At 41.7% G+C, this 17,001-nt stretch overlaps 1 protein-coding gene across 7 annotated transcripts in view; it reads left to right on the forward strand.

Annotated features, from left to right (window-relative positions):
* The window catches only part of Btrc (beta-transducin repeat containing E3 ubiquitin protein ligase), a 162,599-nt gene that overhangs the window by 119,091 nt on the left and 26,507 nt on the right, over positions 1 to 17,001 (forward strand). The window lies entirely within an intron of this gene.

Genomic DNA, 17,001 nt, shown 5'->3' on the forward strand with positions numbered 1-17,001 from the left:
ATGATGATGATGATGATGATGATGATGATGATGATGATGATGATGATGATGATGAAGAAGCAGGTGCCACAGATTCAATTTCTACTGTCCAGTGAAAGTTAATTCTTTTAAATGCAAACCCAGGCCCAGTACTTGCCCTTTTTTGTTTGTTTATTATAGTGCCCAGCTGTGGGTATTTTGATAGCCTTTGGAATCTCAAAGAAAAAAAAAAAAAAAACAAAGACCTAGTACAGCAAGCTATGAAAGGGACAGAGAACAGTAGTTGTCTGCCATGAACTGTACTCTTGATAATAAAGCACTAGGGGGATTTCAGTAAGATTTCATAACTGTTTGTAGACTCTTTGTATAGTCCTGCTACTGAGATTTGGCCAATAACTAAACCAGTTGGTGTATAACATTTCTTTTGTGTGAAGTAAGGGAATTTGTCGCAGAGAAAAACATTGATTTACTGATAGTTTGCTAGAGAACTTTTTCTTGAATCCTGGCAAGCAGAGAGAGGGTGGTGCAAAAATAGCAAGGATGTAGCGTGGAAGTGGGGCACACCAAGGAGGGGGACTTCAGGTATGGCCGAGATCCGCCCTGAGATCTCCCTTGGTGTTGAGATTCCTGAAAATGTTAAGCTAACATCAGCCATCCTGCTTTTTGGTATAGCTTAGATTCTTAACTTCAGGCATATATATTTTTTAAGCTTACAAAATGATGTTAATATTTGTCTTTTTTTGAGACCTGTGCAGCCCAGGTGGGTCTCAGACATACTGTGTAGCTTAGGCTGGCCTTGAACTCAAATCTTCCTGCATCCACTTCCCAAGTGTTGGAATTATAGGCCTTGAGCCATCATGCCTAGCTCATCATAATGCTTTAAATATGTGACATGCAAACTTGAAGTCAACTTTGAAACTAGGTTAAGATTACCAGTTTCTCCTATGGGCAAAGCATCAATATCCAACAGTATCCATCAATATCCATCGGCAGCCACAAAGGGGGGTTTCAGCTATTTTTGTACCAGTGTGCACTCAAAAAAAACAATAATTATTTTTTTATATTAGTTTGGATTAAAAATTGAGTTTACCACTTTGGGGGGGTGGTTGTTTGGTTTGGTTTGGGTTTTTGTTTTGTTTTGTTGTTGTTGTTTTTGTTTTTTGAAACATGGTTTCTCTGTGTAGCCTTGACTGTCCTGGACTTGTGAAGTAGGCTGTCTTCAAACTCACAGAGATCCGCCTGCCTCTGCCTTCCTGAGTGATATTACTACATGTTTTCATGCTGCTACTATGTAGATTCAAAAGGTTTTTCTCTATGTTCCTCCAAGACTTAAGGTCTGCTTTGAAAGTAAAAGTGTGTAGGTATAGTTGAAAAACCAAAAGATTCCATTAATAAAGTGGTAAGCTAATTACCACTTTTTAAAAAACACCAGCAGTGTGTAGGTGGGTTGTGGTACTTTTAAGTTAAAGCTGTGACTACTTTAGTCCTTCCTAGGTTTTCTCTATACTTGCTTTTATGTATGTTACCTCACTTTTATCTTAACATTAATAATTCCAACCATAGACAGAGCGTCAGCATTTATCGATGAGGAATTTGAGGCCCAGAAAGGTTAACCAATTTACCCAAAGATTATATGCCTGCTAAGTGAGAGCCATAGTAGATTTTGGTTGTATTACCACAGTCTGATACATAAACATAGCTTGTACAGGGGCATCAGTCAGTGTTCATGGTTTTGGTGTCATGTAAACCTCTTGGCTACACAAAAGATGTCTGCGGAGCAGCATCGGTCTCCAGCCCTGCCTGGCCACTTATTTGGGAGTGTTTTGATTATTAAAAAGAACAACAAACAGAACTGTGTTTTAGAAAAAACACACACAGCTTATATAACAAGTACATTTTGAAATTTAGTCTGAACTTTGCTAATTTATGTGAGCCTGAGCAAGTTACTCTGATCACCTCGCCTAAAAAAAAAAACAAAAAAAAAAAAAAAACAGATGCTGCCTCCAAACTAAGCCTTTCCTGGATAAATTAAGAAAACAATTACCGAAGTATTCCAGAGAGAAATGTCTTTAGTCCCTTGATGCTCCAAGGGTTATTAAAGTTTTACCTGCAGATAACCAAGACTTCCAGAAGTTACAAGTCATTTACTTCATTCACTGCAGCTGAGAGAGGCCTGCAACCTGCCTCATAGGATTATTTCTTGCTGCATTTAACATGCATTAACAAGCGTTTGGAAAGAGTTGAATTTCTTCTAGAAAGCTGAGTTGGCTTCTTGAGAGTCTGTCCCCCCACCCCCACCCCCAAGCCAGGCTTTAGATTAAGCTTTCTCTGAGAGCAAGTTATACTAAGTCACTGACTTTCATAGACACACACACACATACACACACACACACACAAACACACACACATACAATATCTATATCCCAGCACAAAGACAAAAGCTTTTCTGCTTTATTGCTTACTTATTTAGCTGTGTTTTCACTGTCTGTTTCTCATGGCAGGCCGCCTCTCTCATTCCCCATTATTTATGGCAGAACTTAACTTTCTGATCCTAAATAAGACAAGGATGTGGTGATGAAGTTACAGAGAAGACTCCTAGTTTAAACTTCAGCATCACCAGGGGTGTATGATATTTGGTGATATTAACATCATTTACATCCAAAGCAGCAACCTGCACCTCAGGAAGTTACAAAGAAGAATCAACCAGAAACCAGGCAATTAAACTTTATTACTCTGCCTGAGACATTAAATACCAGTATTCAAAAGAAATAGTTCTTCATCTGTCCCTCCTGGTGTTTGTTGTCTCTTGTGGGGGAGCGGACTTGTTTGTCCATAAATCATATTGCTTCTGTGGAGTGGGGGTTGGTCATGCTATGTCCTTGTTCACCTGACTGTGCCCATTTTCTTCTCCTCTGATTCTGTCTCGCTGTCTCCATTCCATCTCTTTCCAAGCTGTTTCCCTGTCTTCCCTGCTTCTCCTTTCTCTCCCCTAGCCCTCAAGGCTCCTCTTTACCATTCCTTGCTCTCTCACACATGCACATCCACCCATATCTTCCATCTCATTTCTCTCAATCACTTCCCCCCCCCCCAGCCCCCCCCCCCCCCCCCCCCCCCCAGTTCTACAGTCCTTAGCTCTCTCCCTTCATGCTGCTTCCCTTCTCATTTTCCTCCTCCTCCCTATTCTGTCACCCACTTCCCTTTCTCCTCTTCCTCTCCACAATCATCCTGATGTATCATTCCAAGGTGAGATCTAAGGTTGAACTTCAAAGGGTTCAACAAAGGAAAGAATTTTGCTTGTTCTAGTTAATTTATTGCTAAGGAGAAAGTAAAAACACCCTTCCTTCCCCGCTTACATCAAATAGTTGACTCACAGTTCTTTTACTTATTTCAAGGTTTGTTTTTCTTATATGAGTTGTGAGTGTTTTGTTAAATGTATGTCTGTGCAGCATGTCCATGCATGCCTGGAACCTGCAGAAGTCTGAAGAGAGCGTCAGATCCCCTGGGACTGAAGTTAAGGTGGTTTTAAGCCACCGTGTGGGTGATGGGAACCAAATTCAGGTCCTCTGCAAGAGCAGCAAACGCCACTAACTGCTGAGATGTTGCAGCAGCTCCTAATAGTTCTTTTTAAAGGTTAGAAAAATAATCTAGACACTGAAATGTAAACGCTGAAACTCCTGGGCTTTAAACCCTGCGTGTTCTCGTGTGCATGTTCATCCCTGGACGCTCTTCAGGTGTAATCGAGAATGATCCCCAGTCCTCTCCCTGGTTTGGATTTAACTGATTAGGCTAGTTCGTCTGGCGGAGGAGCGCAGGAATATTTCTTTTTCTGCACACGCCCTCCACCCTCAGTGGTTGCGATTACAAGTATATGCAATGCCTGGCCTTTTGTTTTTATTCTTTTGGTACATTCTGAGGTTTGAATCCAGGTCCCTGGGCTTACACAGCAAGCACATTAGTCACTAGCCATCTTCCCAGCCCCCTTATACCCACATGGATTATTTAGTGAAAGTGAAAACAAACAAAAAAAATGATTATATTTGATTCTCTAGCAATGAGGAATTTTGTTTGATATTTTAATGTTTGGTTTTCCAGAACCTGTCAACTTTCAAAATGATGGGCTTTTGCATTGCAGCATTAGGCCGCCAATGTATTGGTCTGTTGTAGCACATAACTGAGAGCTACCTACAACTACAAACATGAGGCTTAACCTCTACAAGTCCTTTGAGACCTTTCTGATTATCTCCTTCCCAAATCTAGTTCATCCTGTTTTCTTTAAAGCTTCTGTGTTATGAGTGGCCTTGACAATCTGTATGCAGATGTATTTTCATTGTTGTTAGTAGTTGGCAGTAACAGACATTAATGAGTGGAAATTCTGTGATTTGATTAATTGATTTTTTTCTTTTTTTTTTTTCCTTTTTTTTTTTTTTTTTTTTTTTTTTTTTTTTTTTTTTTTTTTTGAGATGGGGTCCCATTCTTAGCACAGGCTGGCCTCAGACTTGCAGTGTTTCTCCAGTGCTGGGATTACAGGCATGAGGCACCACACCCAGCTGCAGGGTTCCTTGACTATATGTCATTGTTACTCCTTGTCTGTTGTCCTTAGTAATTAATGCTGGTTATAAAAACTGTGACTTTGTACTGTATACCAACCCTGTTTTGGTCAAAAGCTAAGCTCCAAGCTCGTATTCAGACTTACCCCTAAAGGGTAATGTTCATCATGAAGTCTCTTCCTGGGTTGGGCTTAGCTTTGGTGAGGAAGGTGAGTGTAAGATTAGATGAGAGACTCAGAGCAAATTATTCCCTAGCTATCCCTCACTCAGAGTTCCCTAGAGTAACTGGTATAGTTAGTTTGTGCTTTTCTAGCTGTAGGGGTTTTTGAAGAGAGAGGAATTCTGTGGTTAATTGAATTCTTCAGGCATGGACCCCTGGTCATCGAAAACGATTGCGTGAGTAAAATCCCTGTGTTTTGCTCCTATAGTTCCTATGGTGTTTCAGAAGGCCAGAATTATTTTTAAGAGAATTATTCTGCCTATTTCTGCTGCTTGAACATTTTATATGATAAACATGACATTTACACAATATATTTGGTCCCTCATGTTGCCCTTCTCCCTGTTTTTTCTTCCCTCACTTCTCCAAGTCTGCAATACTTGTGCAGTTTTCCCATCTCATGAGCAAAGTTTTAACAGTACGCAGAAAGTTAACTGCCTGGAGTCTTTTAAATATAAGTAACACGCAACCAGTAATAAGCTGTCGGTTGTTTTTTTGCTGCCTGCAAAGAAACATAAACACAGCGCTCATTTCTGGCAGGTTTTTACTGTCAGAGTTTCTCCTATTATATTTATCTTACAATTTGCCAGGGGGTGAAGTTATTAAGTTTTAGCAGCAGCCATCGATCAAGTTCACAAGTTAACACGATAAAGGCTCCGTGCCGCTCCGATCCGGGGAAATGATGATCCTCACTCGGTAATTAACTAAATGAGAAAGTTAAATCTTACTTGAGAGCTGGGAGAGATGAAAGAGAGGTGTTTGTCAGTTTCTCAGTGGAAATTAGAAGCAGTTTTCTGCAATTCCCTAAGCTGCTGCTCTGTCATATTTTACATAAGCACTGGGAAAACGTCTTGTAATTAGTGCTGTCATGGAGGATTTTTTTTTTTTGCTGAAGGATGTTGGAATAATTCATTAGATTATCAAGAAAGGCTTGTGTCCTGAAATGATTAGCACAGTGAAATTTAAACCATTAACGATAACAAGTTTAGAGCTTGCTGCAGTGCAGAGGCACCCGGGGTATGTCTGTGCCTATTTCAATCATTTCTTATAATTAAACATTATGTCCCTTTTCCCCCCACCCCCCTCACTAGGACCCATCCCAAAATCCTTTTAAGGTGGCACTATCTACATCAGTGGGTTTACCAGCCTTGGAGGTATGAGTCGTTAGTAGCTGTAATAATAATACAGCAGTAAATTAAGCTGCAGTGAATTCTTTGGTTTAGAACAAAAGAACCCCATCACCCTGAAAGCCTCAAAGTTGTGTGCCAGAGCCCAGCAAAGAAACAAGAGTCAATTTTTAAGTCTAAAAATGTTAAGTGGTTGTCTTGTCCCTTTAACTACAGTAAAAATCAGGAAACCATCAAAATGGCCTTGCTTGACTTGGGTGAATTTTATATATGGCTTTTCCTATCATCAGTAAATAGAAGATTGGCAAATGTCTAGTCTTTAAATAATCATATATACTGAGACGCTGTGAGTTCATTTCCTAGTGAGTTTTATTTAAAGGCATTGGGATGATCACAAGCTTTGTCTTGCTGGTTATTAGAAATCAGTCAGATTCATAATGTTAACTTCCTCTCTGCTGACAAATCTGCCCCTTCCTGTCTTCCACATTCACTAATCAGATCTGACATATTTATGAGTTCACCTAATATGTAATCATATTTAGTAGAAGCTGTTAAAATATTAAAACACCAGCCCCACTGAGAAATGTAGTGTTTACTTCTGTTGGGATGCATACCCCATTCAGCTCTCCTTGCTTTCATGAAGACTTTCATTCCCAACCCCAGTAAAAGATAAAGGATTATATTTTGGTCAGCGAAAATTGTCTCTTTAAGAACTGAAAATCAGAATGTTGAACGTTGTGGTCCTACTTTTGAGCATTTTGCCTTTTCTCTACTGGTTCCGTTTGTGCCCAACCACTTCCAGTTTCTCATGAATTCCCTTCTAGAAGCTTGTCTGGATGCATGGGCTTCTTTCCCTTGGTCCCCATCCCTCCAGGGCTGTCTCCTTTCTAGGAGTGTTCACTTGTCCCTCTCTCTCCAGCCTAATCAAGAGATAGACGGTTCCATTTCCTCTCAATTCAACCAAGACAACACTGACTTTTTTCTAAAAGGCACTTAGGAAGAAAGAAAGCAAGTGAGAGACATTGGGAGTAGAGAAAATAATTGTTTTTTAGATTCTTATTTAACAAAAAACCTGGCAGTAAGCCTATAGAAACTATAGTTTGGGCCTCCAAAAAGCTTTTGCCTTTCTCCCTGTAACTATGACAAGCCAGACATGGTAGTGTATGCCTGTATTCTCAGTACTCTGGTGGCTGAGGCAGGAGAATTACAAGTTTAAGCCCAGCATAGTATATAACAAAAGCACAAAAACAAATAAAAATTGTGTCATGTTTCTCCCGGCCAGAGGAGCAGGCACCCTGTAACCCTGCCTCCGCTTCTGCTCAGGCTGCTGTATTAGCTCCGCCTGTGGGGAGAGATAAATGGTCATACTCAAGGAAGTGTGTTGTGTATGGCTGTAGTGGTGGTGCACACCTTTAGTTCGAGCATTTGGGAGGCAGGTAGATCTTTGTAAATTCAAGGCCTGCCTGGTCTGCATAGTGAATTCCAGGCTAACCAGGGCTGCACAGCAAATGAATGAATGCTTTAACCCAGACTTCTTTCCTTCTCCATCTCCCCTCACCACCTTTTCTCTTTCTCTTCTTCCTACTTCTGTTCCTCCTCTTTTCCTAACCTCCCTTGACAAGATTTAACAGCCTTGAAACTCGTGACCCTCTTACGTCCACACTCTGAGTTCTGCGATTACCTGTTACTGGCCACCACACCCAGCCTTCAGACTGAAGCCCTCCATTAGTTCTTGTCCTTCCTAACACTTGTAGCCTCTTCCACCCTAAGGACAATCACTTCTTGCTTAGATTATTGGTCTCCTCACTCACCTGCTACTGATCTGTTGTCTGAAATGGAGCTTTGTGTTTCCAAGGCACATCAGATGGCATCATTCATGTTGACTACTTCAGAACCTGCACAAGCTCTCCTTTAAACTTAAATGGATAGCCAGACTCCTTCCCATGGCCCCAAAGGCCTTCTACCAGGCCACCTCATTTGTCACCACTTTATCCTTTGTTGCTAGCTCTGCTTCTGCCCTCATAGGTCTTTCACTCCTTTTTTTTTTTTCTTCCACTCATTTTACATCAACCTTTGCAACTATTCCTCAAATCTCAACTTAGATGCCATCTCCTGCAGTGACATCTTTATCCCTGAGCCAAGTAAGCTCAACCATTCCCTACTGCTTTATCTTGTTCTTATTTTTCTTTGCAATTTGTTTTCAGTTTCTGAAGTTAGTATGTTTCTTTTGTGTTCTTCTAAATCTTCCCCAGAGAAGGCAATGTATGCCCTGTGCCTGTTCACTTTTTTCCTAGTCTTTGCTAAACTATCCTTCACAGAGTAGCCAGTCAGTGGCCCTTGACAACACTCAGGTTCTAGCCTTAATCAGAATTCTTGTTCTTTCTCAGGTGCATTCTACTCCCTGGCACAGGTGTTGCTCACTTTGTTCGTAACTCAGTACCCTGTCTGAATCAGCATTTCCCTCCACACACCATAGTGTGTGACCAGTGCTAGAGTTGGTAGAAGCAGGGTTTGCATGGAAACTTGGAATGTGTCATTTCACAGTCCTGTCCAGGCCGTCCATTATGTTATTTTTAAACTCAGACTTAGTACAGTTAGTAAACTCAGCACATGTCATGTTATTGGCTAAGCCAGTTGATGTCTGTAAGAATATATTTTCCTTCCCGGCCCAGGCAGCAGCTGCAGAGAGATTCATGGTTATTTTGAAAGTAGTCCATGTAATATGTTTTCAGGGTGAGGCCCTTAGCCTTTGAAGCCTCACCTGGAAGACAGGGCCACACACTTAACTCTTTTCAGTGTGTGTGCTCGTCACCTGACAGCATCATTCGGACTTTGTTTGCTGACAGTTGTTCATTGCAAACAGAAACACAGAAATGATGTGGAGGGCAGCAGGAAGTTAGTGTTGTCATTAAGCTGAGGCTGTTTGTCAGCTTTCCTGGACATTTGAACAGGATGGTTGAGTCATCAGGCTTTTTCTGGGAAAGCTGAATCAATTTTACCGCCACCAGTAACCATTATCATCTCTCTCCCCATACATTCCACTATACAACCTTGTGGTTGTTTTAATAATTGAACTTTTTCACTGTACCCTTGTGGATTTTTCAGGGTTTCTCAAATTGAAATTTTACTTCATTTACTGCAGACATTTGTAGACAAATCTGTATGGGAGAATGGTCAGAGAAGAGACAGAACAGCAAAGACCTTCAGGGTTTTTTTTTTTTTTTTTTTTTTTGTAAATATATAGTGTGTTAGTTACAAATAAAATTAATATTGTGGTGGCATTAAGTATTATGGTTCAATAAATTTTGTCAGTTGTATACCGTATAACAAGATGAAGAAGATTTCCAGGGCCACAGTGAGTCCCTCATGCCTTTCCGTAGCTAGTTTCACTCCCACTCCCTACTCAGAGAAACCACTGATCTGTTTTTATAAATCAGATTAAGATTCGTTGTTCCTAGAGTGACATGTAAGTGGACTTAGGGACCGTGTGCTCTCGCACCTGGCTTCCTTACTGTGTGTTCTGGAGTCCATCCTTGTCGTCTTCTGTGTTTGTCTCCCATTGTCGCTAAGTGTTCCATTGTATGCTTACATTACAATTTATTGTTTATCATTCTTCTCTTGATGGGCCTGTGTCTTATTCCTGAGGGATTATTATGAAAACAAAAACAATGAACATTAATGTGTAGAATTGTGTTTTGTGCTCTGGAGGTAAATACCTACATCATGGTAAAGTCTGTGTTTGCCTCTATAAAACACTGTCAACTTGTTTTCCAACGTAATTGTACCATTCTGCACTACAGCTGTGATGTATGAGAGGCCAATTGTTCTGATTTTCCTCCGTGTGTAGTAATGTCTCATGATGTACTTTACATTTCCATAATGATGTGACATGTTGAACATTTTATTTTCTGTTTATTGACCTTTCAGAGGTTCGTTTTGGTGGTATATCCCATCTTTTCAAGGGGGAAAAAGGTGTTTTCTTACCTAAGAAACAACCAGCACCATTTGTTTCCTATGGATCTAACAGTTCTACAGATATTCTAAAGTCTTTTGTTAAATATATTTATTGCAAATATTTTTCCAGCTTCTAACTGACATGACTCAGCAGATAAAGGTGCTTGCTGCTAACCCTGAAAACCCAAATTCCATCCCCAAGACTCATGCAATGAAAGGAAGAACTGGCTCCCAGAAGTTGTCTTCTGACATCCATAAACACCATGCCATGTACACACACATACATGTATACACATACACACACACACATTAATTTATTAAATTACTTTCTTTTATTAAATTTGTTGCTTTTGCAACCTCAATGAACAGTTTTGCTAGCCCAAAGGTACAAAAAAAACTACTTTTACACTTTGTTTTACAAGTTTTACAGTTAATAATTTTAGCTTGTACATCTAAGATCTCCCTTAGCTGATCCTGCATGTGTGGTGCGGTAAGGAACAGTGTTTCCTGTCCAGTGTGGATATACAGTTGCTCAACATCACTGCTTCACAAAGCTGTCTGTTCTTCAGCTCTTACAGAGCACCTGGGCTTAGTTCCCAGCACCCACAACCATCTACAACACCAGTTCCAGGGACTCTGCTACCACCTTCTAATGTCTGTGAGTACCTGCAAGCACTCAGTGCGTACTCATACACTCTAGAACACACATACACACACACACACACACACACACACACACACACACACATAAAATTAGATATGTAAACCTTTTCTCTAACTTTTATTTATTCTCTCATACAATACCTCCCAACTGCAACTTCCTATCCTTCCACTCCTCCCATTCCCCCTCTACCTCTCATCTCCCCCAAATCCACTACCACCACCCCAGTCTAACCCCAGAAAAGAGCAGATATTCCAGTGACATCAACCAAACAAGGCACAGCAAGATAAAGTAAGACCTGGCACAAACCTGCATATCAGAGCTGGACTAAGCAACCTAGGAGGAAGAAAAGGGTCCCAAAAGCAGCCAAAAGAGTCAGAGACACTACCACTCCATTTTCACTGTCAACAGTCCTCCCAAAACACCAAGCCAACAATCATAATACATACGCAGAGAACCTAGAACAGACTCATGCTGGCAGAGAACCTAGAACAGACTCATGCTGGCTCTGTGAGTGCCACTTCGATCTCTGTGAGGCCCCATGAGGCCTGCTTAGTTGGTTCCATGGGTGATGCTCCTCTGGTATCCTCGGGGTTAGTTAGGGTTACCCCTTTGGCTCCCACAATTCTTTCTTTCCCTCTTCCACAGGGTTCCCTGTGCTTCAAGAGGAAAGACCTGATGGAGACCTCCAACCTCCACTCTCTGCTTAATGTTTGGCTATGGGTCTCTGTATCCACTCCCATGTTTGGTTCTACCAAACATCTAGTCATGTTTCGTTCTACCCTAAGTCTCTGGGCTGTCTAGCCTCTGGTTCCTGGTCTTCTAGGCAGTGCCAGGAATGGGCTTCTTCTTGTGATGTGGGCCTCAAATTAGAACAGGTATTGGTTGACCCCTCCCACAAGTTCTGCACCCCCATTGCCCTTGAGTATCTTGCAGGCAGGACAGATTGTAGGTTGAAGGTTTTGAAGCTAGATTGGTATCCTTTTCCCACTAGTGGAAGCCTTTTCTGATTTCAGAAGATGGATGGTTCAGGCTCCATTACTGGGCATCTGCCAATTCCAGTCGTCCCTTACCATATTTTCTCCCTCCAGAGAAAAAAGTTAAAAAAAAAAAAAAAAAGTTATCCTTTTGTCATGGAATTATCCTAGCACCATTCAGCTGGCCAGTGCTGAGTGTAATAGTACACACTCATAACCCCAGTAGCTGAGAAGCTGAGGAAGGGGCATCGTGAGTAAAGGCCAGTGTGAACTGCATAGTACGTTCTCAGAGGTTAGGTGATGGGAGAAAGGAAAGAGAACCAGCCACATTGGGATTTCTTTTGGTTGACGCCCTCCCATCAAAGCCTCAGTATCTTTTTGCTATTGCATGTGTTTTAAAATTCAGTAGTCTTGAGTCAGAAAGATGGGTTCAACTGGTAAAATCGCTTGCCTTACAAACCCAGCAACCTGAGTTTGCTCAGAACCTACAGTGGAAGGAGAGAGCCAACTCTTGAAGTGTCCTGCACTCACACCTGTACCCATAGATGTGCAAAACACGCACAAGAATGAAAGGCAGAACAAATTCTGTAGTCTGATTCCTTCATCTTTTAATTTACAACCCTTTGCACCGCTATTACAAACTAGTAGAGTCTAGATCAGTCTGCTGAGGTTTTGATTGATATTGGATTCACCCTATAGATAAACCTTGGAAGAATGAGAATACTCGGTCTTATTTATGAATGTAACATATCTGTCCATTTACATTAAAAAAAATTGCACTGGGCATAGTGGCACACTATGTGGTGTACTTTAATCCCAGCACTCGGGAGGCAGAGACAGGTGGATCTCCAAGTTTGAGGCCAACGTGATCCACAGAGTAAGTTCCAAGACAGCCAGGGCTACATGGTGAGACCCTGTTTCAAAATAAATATTCCCTCAGAAGGTTTTTAGTTTATAGGTATTAACAGTTGTCAAATTTTTTTCTAAATGTTGTGTGGTGGGGGTTTCTCATTTTTATTTTTTTATGCTGTGTTAACTTACTTAAATGGATTATTTTCAAAAATTGTATTTGAACTGGGTATGGTGGCATACCATATAATCCCAAAAGTCTGGAGGCTGAGGCAGGAGGATTGACACATATTTGAAGCTAGTCTTGACTTCATAATAGACCCTGTCCCAAAAGTGAAATGAAACCAGTTACTCTTAGGATGGCAGGGGACCACAAAGGGGTACACAGGGGCCTTGTGGTGCTCTTGCTGACCTGGTTCATGGTCTGGGGTTGTCCTGGGCGTCTGTGACAACTCAGTGCTCTGTGCACTTAATGTTAGATCTCTTATGCATATTATATTTACTAAATCTAAACTAAGAAATATGTATTTTCAAAAGTTGGAGGGAAAGCCCAGCTCTAGCAGTGTTGTATTAGAATATTGATTTGGTCTGGGCATGTAGCTTCAGTGGTAGAGTGCTTGCCCAAGCCGGTATAGAGGAACTCAGTTTGCTCACTAGCATGGGTAGGAATAGGGCTACTAAATATTCCCTATTTGTGACTCATAAGCAGGCTTACTTTTTCTCTCACAAAAATCCATTGAAATGGTTCTTGATACTCTCCTTCTATACGTGAGAGGAACAGACACAGAACAGAAAGCCAGTAAGTGTTCTTATTCCAGGGCCACAACTTTAAGACAGTATGGGGTTATGGTCAGGATTGATGCCATTTGACGTGACAGTGGTACATGTCTCAGGTACATGTCTTTTTCACCAGGAAATCAGTAAGCTTGTAAAGAGTGGTGACCACAACTTAGGAACCCCAGAGTCGCCCAAAGTAGCTGGTAAATGTTTTAAAACCTGCTTAGGATTTCATCACTGAAAGCATAAGAAAGCCTTGACTGAAGCTTAGCCTCAACAAGAAATTTTCCAGGTTCCCTCAGTTCTTAGGTAGTTTTTTCTGATACCTGACAGCTGCAGCAGCAAATATGGCTCCCCGTGATTATAGATATGCCTTGTCTAGGCAAAGCAGAAACAGAATATTTAAATGATAGAAAATCCCAACTGTTCTATTTTTCTAATAAGGACTCAGGGGTCCGATGCTATCTCAGAGAGGCAAAGATGGTCATCAGCTAACCTTCTTTCTCAGCTTAGGTCTAGATGTAAAAAACCCAAAAGGCTCAGTACAGTTGACAACCCAGGAGGAAAAAGCCAAAAACCCAAAGCCAAAGGCTTGCTAGTTCAAAGTCCAAAAACCCAGGGAGCTGAGAAGCTAAAGCCAGAGCTTGAGCTAAAAGCTCCTTCTTCATGCTGTCTTAAATACCCCTTAACTCAAAGTCCCTCCTACTCTTTAATCCTTGTCAGCTGGTTTCTTGCTCTGCCTCTTGACTTAGGGTTAAGATTATTAGATTCTGTGTACAGAAAGCGCTTGGATTAAAGGTGTGCGCTAGGGCTGGTTGACCATACCATAATCACCTGTTTATAATAAAGAGAAAGTTCTTGGACTAAGGGTGTGTGATAGGGCTCAACCACACCAAACAATAAACAGGGTTTTACAGTTCACAATTTTGGGGTTCACAGTGGGGTCAAATATCCTGCAGCACAGAACCATTTCATCAACTTGATGGCTCTGTTGCTTGGATTAATCTTTAACCAGAGGACAGCTCTAGCCTCTGACTCAGTTTGTTCACTTTTTTTTTTTTTTTTTGAGGTTGGAGGGGAGCTGTTTGGCTTGTAAGGTACAATCTCATTTAGTCCAGGTTGACCTCCAAATTACTATGTAAATGGGGATGACCTTAAATTTTTTATCTTCCTGTACCACAGCATAGTACTGGGGCATAGTCCACACTAAGCATGTGCTCTGCCCACTGGGCTACATCTTCAGCCCATTTCTACCTTTTATGGCAGAGATAATGGTTACGTTGTAGGCTTTGGCTGTTGGGGTGAGAAGTGGCTTTTTTTGGTTAAGCTTATGAGCACATCTGTTTGTTAGCACCCTGAATCTTACCCCTTATTTGATGAGGTCCCCTTTGCTAAGTTGCGAACAGCCTATATGGTAGCTTGAGCTCTCTCGCGTGGCCAGTGCCCAGCAGGTTCTCAGGTATCACTTCTGCTGTGTATGGGATCCTTGGTCTCTATGCTAGAAAATCCTCAGCTCTACATACCACACTTGCTGCGTACAGGGGTCACTCTTTCATTGTGGCAGGTGCCTTTGTGCTGTTTTGGAAATCCACTGATCAGCTGCTGAGCAGATTCTGTTTGTAAAGTGTTTGAGCAGATAAGACAGGCCTTGCATTAATGGCAGAGGCGGAGTACCCAAGGTGGGACATGCCACATTCAGCATATGTAAGCATGATGAATTCTACAGCAACATCGGTCTCCATGCCTCATTAGGGTCACCTCAGGCAAATTCGTCCATTGTCCGTCAATTTACTTTGAAAGGTATCCAGTTGCACTCATTTGTGTCATCCCCTATAAAAATCACTTTCCTGAGAGTTGCTGTCTGTTGACTCTAACTGTTCCCACTGCTCTGCAACTGTAAACTTGGGTGGGAGCCTCATCGTTTCTTCCACGCTTATTCAGTGAGATCTGCCCTACCCTCAATATACTGAATACTAATGCTTCCTCACCACTTCTACACTCACCACTGTAGTCTGAAAGATGACTTCTCTCCAGTGGTTCGTAAAAGAGCTAAGGTGGCCTACTGCTGCCTACTCTTGACCTCCTGGTGCATGCTCCACACAGTCAGGAACACTGTATGTGTCATTCTCATACTTCAGAGTGTTTGGCCAAAGCCTTTGGCCTCTCATCCTCCATTTCTTTCTTCAGCATGGCCGCTCAGGCTCTCAGAGCAAGTGGAAGCTAGCTGGGCTTGCCGTCCTGGATTGTGACTGTGCACATCCTGTTACTGCAGTTCTCTTGGTGGGAAGAGCATTGTCCTCTGTGAGGAGAGGTGGGAGCTGATGAGGACATGTATGGATGTTAGTTGTCATCCCCTAACTGGACTGAATGTCAGGCTCAGACTCCTTCTTCAGTGTTCTCTGTGCCTACTCATTCGGGGCCTTTGAGCATGCCACAGAATGCTGCCTCTGCGCTCAAAATCCCCACCACCTAGGTTACCTAGGTTATGTAACAAACTATTAGGTTCAACTATCACCCCGTTAGGAAAACTGTATAACCAAGTAGAGTTAAGTTGCTGTGTTATCATAGGTGTGGCAAGTTCCAACACACTTCTTCATTAGCTCATGGTTCTAGAACTGGGAAGTAGGACCCAGCATGGCTGTGTTCTCAGGTCAGGGGTCACAAGACTGAAATTAGTCTGTTAACCAGCCAAGTTCTTAACTAGAAGCTCCTGGGGAAATCCTCACAGCATATTCTTGGTGGCACCGCAGTTCATCATTACAGGGAAACCTCAGTGTCATGGTTTCCTTGATGATCAGTGGCAGTCCGCCTTCCTCCTCTGCACCCATGTGGGAGCAACAAATTAAAACTCTGAAGACCTCAGATCATTAGGTAATATGTACTGAAAGTGAATAATTTTTATATGGTCAGCTCTTAAACTTGCAATCCTACCTCAGTTTCCTGAATGCTGGGATTACAGGTGTGCACTACCATTTTCAATTTAGTAATTTCTTTTATGAACACTGTATCCGTATTTTAAGCATAATAGCACCTACAGCAGTGTTTGATCTAAGGGAAGGTATGTGTATACTAGGATTCAGCCTGGGTCTGACTGTGTACACCTGACTGGCTTGCAACTCGCTATATAGATAGGCTGGTCTCAAACTCAGAGATCCACAAGGCCTGCACTCCCTATAATGGCAATTTTAATGGACCAGCTTAGAATTTTGCCTGCCACAATAACACACTCCCCTTCTGTCTTTTTCCCAGTTTTATTTTTACATCTGTGCATTGTATATGTGTGTGTGTGCAGGGGTCAGAGGACAACCTGCAGGGGCACATCCACTTCTTCCGCCACGTGACTTCCATGGGTTAAACTCAGGTCATCAGGGTTGGTGGCAAGAGCCTTGACCCACTAAGTCATTTCTCCAGCCCCTTTCTATTTTGTTGTGCTTTTCTCAGCAGCACTATTTACATATGTAAGTGATAATGCGCCTCTTAACTTAGAATATATGTTCTTGATGATATTCTGTTGTTTTGTTTATTATTGTATTCTTGTTGTCTAGAACAGTGTTAGATACATTGTAGATACTCAGTAAAAGCTTAAGTGACAGTTACAAAATAGCCCCTAAAGTTATTCATTCATTTATTCATTCGTTCATTTATTTTTTTTCAGGGCAGGGTTTCTCTGTGTATCCTTGACTGTCTTGGACTTGCTTTGTAGACTAGGCTTGCCTTGAACTCACAGCGATCCTCCTGCCTCTGCTTCCCTGAGTGCTGGGATCACAGGTGTGTTACACCATACACAGCTCAGCCTTTCATTTTTTGATAACTATAAACATAGGATTTTTGGAAAGAAAAGGTTAATTTGAGCATATGAGTTATCAGGCTTTATCTACAAAGATACTACGAGGTCTCTAAATAGTCATTGGTC

Source organism: Psammomys obesus, unplaced genomic scaffold, assembly GCF_907164565.1.
Source record: "Psammomys obesus unplaced genomic scaffold, mPsaObe1.curated_primary_1811, whole genome shotgun sequence".
Taxonomy (NCBI): domain Eukaryota; kingdom Metazoa; phylum Chordata; class Mammalia; order Rodentia; family Muridae; genus Psammomys; species Psammomys obesus.